Source organism: Panthera onca, chromosome B2, assembly GCF_046562875.1.
Source record: "Panthera onca isolate mPanOnc1 chromosome B2, mPanOnc1 haplotype 2, whole genome shotgun sequence".
In the NCBI taxonomy this organism is placed as follows: Eukaryota; Metazoa; Chordata; class Mammalia; order Carnivora; family Felidae; genus Panthera; species Panthera onca.
In genome coordinates this window covers 134,192,612-134,200,913 of record NC_138343.1, presented here as the reverse complement: position 1 = coordinate 134,200,913, position 8,302 = coordinate 134,192,612, and the positions used below count along the sequence as shown (strand labels likewise).

At 42.0% G+C, this 8,302-nt stretch overlaps 1 protein-coding gene across 3 annotated transcripts in view; it reads left to right on the top strand.

Moving 5' to 3' along the window:
- The first annotated feature begins 856 nt into the window (after window positions 1-856).
- The window catches only part of KATNA1 (katanin catalytic subunit A1), a 41,887-nt gene continuing 34,441 nt past the window's right edge, over window positions 857-8,302 (top strand). Inside the window, exon 1 of one of the 3 annotated variants that reach the window (XM_060616875.2) lies at window positions 857-939. The gene's annotated coding sequence lies outside the window, so the exon portion shown is untranslated. Of the gene's footprint in view, window positions 940-1,084; window positions 1,369-8,302 lie in introns of those variants that run through there. The other 2 variants (XM_060616878.2, XM_078447448.1) reach the window with 2 other exon arrangements.

Sequence of the window (8,302 nt, the reverse complement as noted above, 5' to 3'; positions counted from 1 at the left end):
CTAACTGTGAGATCATGACCTGAGACGAAGTGGGATGCTCAACGGACTGAGCCACCCAGGTGCCCCTGTTTTGAGAAGTTTTCAAAGTATAAATGGGCTTTCTAACTCACCATACATTTGCATACATAAAAGATGAAGGTTGATTCATCCTAACTAGGGTAATTAATATGTACCTCCCCTAATTGTTTGGTTTTTTTTTTGTTTTTTTTTTTTGTTTTTTTTTAAGATATACTAGTTATAGTTTCCGGTGCTTCATTACAATGGAGTTCCTAGCCACCATAGCAAAACTATTATTTTCTACTTAGGTAGGACTTTAAGCTCTAGTTTTTTTGTTTTGTTTTGTTTTGATCCATCAATGCCTACAACAATGTCAATAGCATAGTAGTGGCTCAATAAATATTTGTGGACTAAATGGACATATTTTCCTTGAATTGCCTTTATATAAATCTGTGTTAAATTACTGCGATGATTTAAGATTAGAATTTTAATTCCCATGCACTCCTACAGGAAAACGTTATCTAGGGCCTCATTCCACCTTAGGTGGAGGGAGAAAATGGTGATTAAGACTGGACGAAGCATGGCCAACAGCACTGTCGAGTACGTATCTATAAATTGTGAAACATCGTAGTATTGTGTGTTGTCTGGTTGTATTAAAACGATGACCAAAAAAAAAATTGTTTTTCAAGAAAATAAAATTCCACTAGCAGCAGGTCCGAATATCTTTCTTTACCGATTCCCTATTTTATTCATCTTATGCCGTGACAGGCGCCTCAAGTGGAATTCTGCGTATTTGGTTCTAAAACTGGCTTTGTCATAAACAAATCATTTGGCCCTTGACACTCACCTGTAAAATGACACTCTGACTTCCTATCCTCGGAGGAGTGTGGAGAAAACCAAATGGGAGGAAAAAGGAGGAAGAACTTCGAAAAAAATACCGAGGTAGGATACGTGCTACGGTTACAACCTTTCCAACCCTCACTTCCCACCACCCTGACGGCCTCCCCGAGGCGGCGCTCACTGCGCAGGCGCGCTCCCGCCTGCCCTGTCCAGGCCCCGGCCGGCGCCCGGCGCCCGGCGCGCGCACGCTGCCCGGCGTCCTCGCTCCCGGGGCGTCGCCCCGCGTGCGCCGGAGTTGACGAGGCCACCCCCAGCACCGGAAGTGACCCTGGAGGGTTTGCCTTCAAATTCTCGGCGAGGTGAAGCAGCGCCGGGGCTTGTGACGGTTGAACCCAGCAGTGCTGGGTCCGTGAACGGGGCAGAGGGGTTGGGACTGGGCTGGGCCCTGCTTCCTTGCCGCCTCGAGCCACGCACGGCCCTTCCCCTCCGCCTGGCGGTGGGCGGTTTCCCGAGGAGCCTCGGCAGGCACAGGTGAGTGTTCCCTCTCCCGGTGCCCTGGGATCCCCGACTCCCGTGGCCAGCTCGGCGAGGGATTAGGGGCGGACAATGGGAGCCCTCTGCGCATCCCGCTGTGAGAACCTGCCCTTGCCTGCACCGAGGTCTTTCTTAGGTCCTTGATGTTGTCGCTGACACCTGTGGCTCAGGTGACGGTTCCCCTGCCTGAGGAATCCTGTCCAGCCGAGGACTTTGGGGGGCTCTTGGCGGTCCCATTTCTAGGCCGGTGTCATTAGAGACGTCTCTGGCCGGAAAAACACGTCTTTCTTTATTTCTTCGCTTTTTTGAGCGGATTTCTCCTGAATCCATCCACGCCCCCGTCCCCAAACCCTCACCCCTGAAAAACCTCGAAAGCCTTGACATTGGGATGCAGCTTCTTTTCTTACATTTTATTGGGTTGGTGTGATAGCGTTGAGGATATTCTTTCTTATTTATTCTGGAGCCAGGCGTGCTCTGGGAGGCTTTTGGCCCTTTTTGTTTAGAGTCGGAACTTTAGAAAATGTATCCCTCTAAACATCGTTTCATATGGCATATTCTACGGTGACGGAATTAGAGATAAACGTGGACCCTTAAGTGCCTTACAGTGAATAGTCTCAGCCCTTATTTAATAAAAAATAACTTTTTCTTTTAACTGCCAAGTGCTATTTTTATATCAGTTACTAAATTCCAGCAGCACAATGTTGCATCTTTCTCTCTTCAAAGCATTCACTTATGTGTTGCTCTTTGAAATCAGACCTTTGGTTACTGCTGGAAACATTCCTACTGTTTTAGAATGTGTGCGATAGATGTTTGCCACAATGATAGAACACCCCGGTGGCAAGAAAGATTCTTGTAAAGTTCAGAGGCCTAAATGTCTCATTGTGCAGCCCTATTGTCTTTTCCAAAGGAGATGATATCTGTAATCAGTAAATTCTCACACAGAAATAGTGGCAGAACTCTTTATTTTGTATTGCTATTAACTTGTGGTCTGTATCATGCCTTAAAAAAAAAAAAAAGAGGAGGGGGGGAGTGCTGATCAATTTCCAACATTCCTAGACTGCGGAAAGCTATGCACAGCTCTTCCATGGCATTGGTTATTGGAGAATCTTTTACATTTTACAGATTCAATAGTAGGCATATTATACAACAGATTCTGCGTAATATTTTGATACTGGTGTCACCGTTCTGACAAATACTAAGAATTAGAGAATTTTGTAGAATTTACTGTACTAACATTGTTGAATTTCCCTTTACAACAGTGGTTTGGGTTCTTTTTAGCTACTGACTGGTTAAAAAGAGTGTATCAAATCAATATGGTCAGTGTTGATAACATGCTAAATAGATTTTGCTTGTGGTGTTTATTGGCACAATTTGAATATAGCTTTTAAATTACATTTTAATTGTTATATTCACTGATTTATTTTTGTTTTATTCAGGGGAAACTGAGAGAAAGTTTACCAAATATATATATGTGTATTATTTTTTCCTGAGCAGTTTTTTTTTTCTTTTGGCACTCTTTTGATAACTTTCTCATGCTTCTTGAGCATTAATCATATGATGATTATAAAGGTAAGAAAAATGCATGCCATGCTGTAATTGGTCATGGGTCACTCATTTATTGTATTTTTTCATAATCATTAGTGACTGACTGTAAATTAGCATTATGGTTGTTTTTATATCCCAGAGATGAACATTCTGAACGTTGCTTAATAGTGTGTTGTCACTTTTAGAGTTACACACACTTGATTTATTGAAATGCCTTCAAGAAAATGTATGATTGAGGTTCATTTGTTTTTATTTTAGGACATCAGTTTTACAGATAAATATTTTTAACATTGATGTTGATTTTTTAGCCTGAGCTTAATAATATGTTATGCTTGTTTCTTTTTCGTAACTAAAGAATAACACCTAGGATAGATCAAATGATGTCCCTTCTTCTAAACATCAAGGTTTTAAAAGTTTAATTCTTCTTTTTTTTAAGTTTATTTATTTTTGACAGACAGAGCACAAGCGGGGGACAGGCAGAGAGAGAGCGGGAGACAGAGAATCCCAGGCAGGCTCTGTGCTGTCAGTGCAGAGCCTGATGCAGGGCCTGAACCCACAAACCGTGAGATCATGGCCTGAGCTGAAAATAAGAGTTGGGCACTTAACTGACTGAGCCACCCAGGCGCCCAGGTTTAGTTCTTATTTTTGTCTTCTGTGCGATTCCTTGCAACGGGGTAGGTGCTCTGTAAATATTTCTTGAATGACTGACCTATGCACATTACAGTAAAAACTGCACTTATTAGTGGAGCCCAGTCTAACTCCTTAAAATTGAGTGGATATGGCCTCGTTTTTTTAGGTGTGGAGTAGGGAGGCCCCCATATTTGTTGTTTTGGGAGAGAGTAGGAATCTTAGAACTCAGATGTTTGCATCTGTTCCTATTCTTTGTGTGTGTGTGTGTATTATATTTTATTTTTTATTTTTTAAAATTTACATCCAAATTAATTAGCATATAACGCAACAGTGATTTCAGGAGTAGATTCCTTAGTGCCCCTGACCCATTTAGCCCATCCCCCCTCCCACAACCCCTCCTGTAACCCTCAGTTTGTTCTCCATATTTATGAGTCTCTTCTGTTTTGTCCCCCTCCCTGTTTTTATATTATTTTTGTTTCCCTTCCCTTATGTTCATCTGTTTTGTCTCTTAAAGTCCTCATATGAATGAAGTCATATGATTTTTGCCTTTCTCTGACTAATTTCACTTAGCATAATAGCCTCCAGTTCCATCCACGTAGTTGCAAATGGCAAGATTTCATTCTTTTTGATTGCCGAGTAATACTCCGTTGTATTTATATACCACATCTTCATTCATCCTTCGATGGACATTTGGGCTCTTTCCATACTTTGGTTATTGTTGATAGTGCTGCTATAAACATGGGGGTGCATGTGTCCCTTCGAAACAGCACACTTGTATCCCATGGATAAATGTCTAGTAGTGCAATTGCTGGGTCGTAGGGTAGTTCTATTTTTAGATTTTTGAGGAACCTCCATACTGTTTTCCAGAGTGGCTGCACCAGCTTGCATTCCCACCAACAATGCAAAAGAGATCCTCTTTCTCCGCATCCTCGCCAACATCTGTTGTTGCCTGAGTTATTAATGTTAGCCATTCTGACAGGTGTAAGGTGGTATCTCATTGTGGTTTTGATTTGTATTTCCCTGATGATGAGTGATGTGGAGCATTTTTTCATGTGTCAGTTGGCCACCTGAATGTCTTCTTTGGTGAAGTGTCTATTCATGACTTTTGCCCATTTCTTTTTTTTTTTTTTTTTAATTTTTTTTAATGTTTTATTTATTTCTGAGACAGAGAGGGACAGAGCATGAGCAGGGGAGGGGCAGAGAGAGAGGGAGACACAGAATCCGAAACAGGCTCCAGTCTCTGAGCTGTCAGCACAGAGCCTGATGCGGGGCTTGAACTCACAGACCACAAGATCATGACCTGAGCCGAAGTCGGACGCTCTACCGACTGAGCCACCCAGGTGCCCCTGCCCATTTCTTCACTGGATCTGTTGCCTATTCTTTTTCCGTCTCTTTGATCACTTCTTTCCCCTAATCCTGGAGGAGAAAACGATACTGTAAGTCTGTTTGTGGAGATACCACACCACAGCAAATATTAAGTTTGTTAGAAATTTTGCTGTAATATTTTTTATTATTTAAAAGTTTTGACTCTGGGGGCGCCTAGGTGACTCAGTTGAGTGTCTGACTCTTGATCTTGGCTCAGATCATGATCTCACAGTTCATGGGTTCAAGCTCCAAGTCGAGCTCTGTGCCAACAGTGTGGATCCTGCTTGACAAAATAAAGAAATAAACTTTAAAAATAAAATAAAGTAAAAATTTTGACTCTGTTACTTGAATTAAAATTTCACGTTGCATCTTACTTAGTTTAGATAAATTGATTTAGTCATCAGCTAAAATAAATGCACAAGCCATGTAAGCAAAAGGTTGGTTCTGATAGGATAATGTAAAGGAAAAGTTTGTGAGATAAAGTAGGCATCACCTATGGTTATTTTTCTCTTTGATAATGTCTAATCATGAATCTGACTTTCTGGACAATCTCATTATTTATTTAAGGAAATTTTTTTTTAAGTTTATTTATTTATTCTGAGAGAGAAAGGAGCATGCGGGAGGAGCAGAGAGACAGGGAGAGAGAGAGAATCTCAAGCAGGCTCCACACTGTCAGCACAGAGTGAACGAACTGAGAGATCATGACCTGAGCCCAAAGTCAGAGTTGGATGCTTAACTGACTGAGCCACCCAGCTGCCCTGTGGACAATCTCATTTTTATAAGTGTTCTATTAATTGAACCAGTGGATAGTCTTTACTGTTCATGGTGGTTAAAATTTGGTCTATAGGCTTTTCTCCAAATATATTAATTTCTTCAAAAATTGCCAGATATTGGGGTGCCTGGGTGGCACAGTTGGTTAAGCATCCGACTTCAGCTCAGGTCTTGATCTCAAGGTCTGTGGATTAGAGCCCTACAGGCTGACAGCTCAGAGCCTGGAACCTGTTTCAGATTCTGTGTCTCCCTCTCTGTCTGCCCCTCTCCTGCTCGTGCTCTGTCTCTCTCTCAACAATAAATAAACTTAAAAAAATATTTTTTAATTGCCAGATATTGTGCTAGGTAGACCTCATTTCTGTACTTCTGCAGAGTAGTTTTAGAAATGATAAGGTTATATTCTTGGACATTTGAGAATCTCATAAATTTGCAGTGTTGATATTCATTTGAGAAAGCTTTCTTAGAGACTACTGGAAGAATAGGAAAATTTATTTTTGTCTCACATTTAATCAACTAAGGACTTTTTTAATGTTTATTAATTTTTTTAAATATTTATTTTTGAGCGAGAAATAGAACACAAGTGGGGCGGGGCAGAGAGAGAGAGGGAGACACAGAATCTGAAGCAGGCTCCAGGCTCCGAGCTGTCAGCACAGAGACTAATGTGGGGGTCAAACCCATGAACTGTGAGATCATGACCTGAGCTGAAGTCGGACGCTTAACCTACTGAACCACCCAGGTGCCCCTGTTTGTTTATTTTTGAGAGAGAGAGTGCAAGCGGGGGAAGGGCAGAGAGAGAGGGAGGGACAGAGGATCCAAACTGGACTGTGTGCTGATAGCATTACGAGTCTGATGCAGAGCTTGAGCTCACAAACCGTGAGATCACCATCTGAGCCAAAGTCGGATGCTCAACCAATTGAGCCACACAGGCGCCCCTGATATTATTTTCAGTAAACACATTGTTTCTTTGATAATCAAGAATTTTTCAGGTCATTTTTAATATGGCCTTGGATTGACTTTTACATTTGTTTGTTAGAAAATGCCAATTCATTGGATGCTAAGGAATTTTATCTGACCAGAAGTACTCATAACACAGAACCTTCAATGAAGGCCTGGAGTGAATTCTACGAGGTTTGGGATTTTGAATCATGGCCCTCAAAACAAAAAGTAGGGGGAGGCACCTATGTATAAGTAACAACTTGATTTAGAATTTGTTTTTTAGTAGGAGGACATGAAGAAAGATGTGGAGGGGGTCAGTTAAGGAAAAGACATAGAGGCTTGACACCCAACTCCTCTAGAGCCACTGTTTACTGCCAGCGCCTGGCCCCAGCTCTACTCTTCTAACATCGTTTCCCAGACTAGATGTCACCGTAGGGCACTTACAGCTTCAGGGTAGGAGCCATCACACAGTTCTGGTCAGGAAGAGTTGAGGACCAAGGAATGTGAGAGTGCTGAGGGTCGGGAACTGGACAAAGATAAGAAATCTTAGTGGTTATAACAAAAACCTGGCAGTATGCGTTCCTTCAAAGATTGATTATCTGCTATGTGCCAGACATGGCTCTGGGTGCTGGGGATCGGTCAGTAAATAACAGAGCCATGGTCTCTGGGCATGGAGCTTTTATCAAGATGAAATATTTACAGTGGATATATTATATATATTATATATATAGTGGATATGGAATCACTATTTAGGTCATGGAATTTTTTGTCTTTTGGACCTCAGATGCTCAGTCTTGAGTTAGTTCATAGCTATATTTCTTCATAACAAATTACTCCAAAACTTAGTTCCTTGAAACAACAAACTTTTTTTAATGTTTATTTATTTTTGAGACAGAGAGAGACAGAGCATGAACGGGGGAGGGGCAGAGAGAGGGAGACAGAATCGGAAGCAGGCTCCAGGCTCTGAGCCATCAGCCCAGAGCCTGACGTGGGGCTCGAACTCACGAACCGTGAGATCGTGACCTGAGCTGAAGTCGGACGCTCAACCGACTGAGCCACCCAGGCGCCCCTGAAACAACAAACTTTTATCTCACAGTTTCTTTGGTTAGGCTGTGGGCATGGCTTAGCTGGGTGCTTGTGCTTCAGAGTCTTTCCCAGGCTGTAATCAAGGTAGCAGTCATGGCTGCAATCAGCTCAAGACTCAACTGAGGAAGGATTGGCTTCCAGGCTCCCTTACATGGTGATGGCAGGATTCAGCTCCTCACTGGCTATTGGCCTGGGGTCCCCCTCAGTTCTTTGCCATGTGAGCCTCTGCACAGGACAGCTTAGAGCTGCCAGCAAGAGGCTGTGAGCAAGATGGAAGTCACAGTCAAATCTCAGAGGTGGCATTCCATAATTTTTGCTTATTCTGTCTATTAACAAGCTCATATTCAAGGGAAGGTAATTACACAAGGGTAGGGATACCAGGGGGCATCTTAGAGGCTATATGTTGATACAAGACTCTTCTTTTGTAGTGTGTATTATTTGTTTTTTCCTTCGCCTTCATCTTCTTTCTCCACTTATATTCTGTGTCTTACCCTCCAAAGATATTCTAATATATTTAATATGTGTTTTTCGATGTGTATATATCCCTGACAAAAGAGTGTTTTATATAGTATATATATTTTGAATTTACAAAATGCTA